Here is a 2455-nt window from a genome sequence, read left to right as displayed (position 1 = left end):
AGGGCGCATACTTTGAATAAAATATTTGTTATCATTCTCTTGAAATAAATGTGTTTTTTTCTTGAAAAAATACCGGTTTCATATGTATACACCTGGTAACAGGTTTTAAAATTTGTTAATATTAAAAAAAAAATGGCTTTTGTCTTCATTTTTGTTGGGGGTCTATTTAGGAATCGAATGTACCTATCGTGCCGTTTAATGGCCTGAAATTTAAGTTACTTTAAACTAATTTCTAGGCTCTCCGTCAAAATTGAATGATAATGACCTTTGGTGATAAAGGCTGCTGGGAATAATATTTAAGTTGAATGAAGAAGACAACTCACAGCCAATACTAATATTCAATACTGATTCTTGATACTCATTCCTTCCCTTATGAAAAAGAATTATTAGTAAGAATTGAATCCAGTACTTTTTTCGTGAAAAAGTATTAGATTTCCAATACTTATTCGCTAAAAAAGTATTAGATCCAATACTTATTAATACTTCTTTTTCATAAGGGTTAGTACTCATCATTTCAATACTCATTCTCTCAATACTCACCCCGCGATACTCATTATTTCAATACTCATTTTCTCTATACTCAAACCGCAAAATGAGTATTGCGTTTCCTATACCCACTTCAATGCTCAACTGAATACCCATTTAAATACTCAGTGAGTATAGCAATTTTTCTATATTCAATTTTCGTGAGGGTACTTTTGTTCCAATAGGATGTTTGACATTTTGGAACACAACACGCCATTTTTTCCAGCTAGATTTTTATTTTGCAAATTTCTAACAGTTAAGTTTACTTGGCTTTGCAGAAACTTGAGCAAAAAATTGATATTCGGTCGACTCAAGCAATCGCTCCGCGGAACGCGTTACAGCACACGAGATGAGGTCATGGAAAAATCGAAGATGGCTCTAATGGCTATACCGCAAACCGATTATAAAAAATGTTTCGAGGGTTGGATCAAGCGCTAGCATAAGTGCGTTGCAGTCGATGAAGAGTACTTTGAAGAGGTCAATATCGATTATTTGAAATGAAACAGATCTTACTTGAAATTTATGTAAATTTTAACATATTTTATAAAAAAGAATAGCTACATGTTTAGAAAACAAATTATTTGAAATATTTTTTTATAGAAAAGTTCCATAAACCCAGAATTTTTCTTTTAATTATCCAACAATCTTTCTCCAAGATTTTTTCCTATTGCTGGTTATATATGCCTACGCCCTTTGATGATCTTATTTTCAATAGCAAATAATGGTGTAACTTGGAAAAAAATAACGCTTTTTTAAATTCGTGGAATGAATTAATTCACTCACACGTCACTTGTCGTAGAGCGCGAAAAGATAAAAAAATTAAGAATAAAAAAAGATTTCGGTATGGAAGTAAAATCTCGATTAATATAATTTTTCAATCTAAACGAGATGCGATTATAAATAATTATCATTTGAATGAACAATAACTATTTTGGATAACAGAAAAAAGTAGTTCTTTTTCTTAACGACCACGAAATTGGGTTATTGATCGAGATACCTGATCTATCCTTAGCTCGGATGTAAGTCAATTAATATTTCTAATTTTTTAGTGTTTTCAATCTGAAGCTTTTTCTAATAAAAAAATATAACTACTTTAATTTATTAACGAATGAATATTGAATACAATAAAATGGAAGCCTCGGTAAAGATAACACCTCACGTTTGTTAATTTCTTAATTCATTTTCATATTCACCCGTGCGGAAATTGCCTTATTTAAAAAAACGCCTGGATCCGGCCCGACTCAGGATGCCTGATTAATAAATTTATGTAACGGCCTTGATCCGGTCCGTTTACGGGCCAAATAGCCTTCCCTTATTATTAAGTCAGGCAGTCTTAATCATACCACACTTACGGTAAATTTGCGGCCCTGACAGGACACGGAAAAAGCGCCTCTGTTGAAGATCAGGCGTACTGGAAGAGGTCCCAAATTAAGGCACCGGACGCGGCCCTTTCTTATACCTTATGTGATGCCTGTCAAGTGCAAATGCGTTAAAATTTAATACTTTTTACAGAAAATGGATTGTGGAAAGAGAAAAAAAAGATCTGAGTAAAATTCGATGAAAAAACTATGAGTTTTTTCAGTTAAAAAAAAACCTTTCATTATTATAAAAATGTCAAATGTAACCATTTTGAAACTAAAATAAGAAAAAATATTATTACAACATTATTGTAGATTTATCATAAATTCCAGTCATTTTACTTGCAATCTTATGAATAGTAAAGAAAATATTATTTATTAAATAATAATGGGAATAATTATCTTATGCAACTATTTTTCGTAAATACAAATTTAATTTTGTGTAGCATCGCGTGACGCGCTATCTGGCACCCCGTTGGCATTGGTGCGTCTTTCGCGAGGTCTTTTGTTTTCTCGCCGGTGAATCTGTGAATGTCAACAGTGTCGACACGTGCACATCTTTTTATTTATAG

General features: G+C 32.2%; 1 protein-coding gene across 1 annotated transcript in view; it reads right to left on the bottom strand.

Moving 5' to 3' along the window:
• The window catches only part of LOC117179074, a 13678-nt gene that overhangs the window by 9969 nt on the left and 1254 nt on the right, over positions 1 to 2455 (bottom strand). The window lies entirely within an intron of this gene.

This window comes from Belonocnema kinseyi, chromosome 1, assembly GCF_010883055.1.
Source record: "Belonocnema kinseyi isolate 2016_QV_RU_SX_M_011 chromosome 1, B_treatae_v1, whole genome shotgun sequence".
NCBI classification, from domain to species: Eukaryota; Metazoa; Arthropoda; class Insecta; order Hymenoptera; family Cynipidae; genus Belonocnema; species Belonocnema kinseyi.
This window is presented reverse-complemented; position numbering and strand designations above follow the sequence as displayed.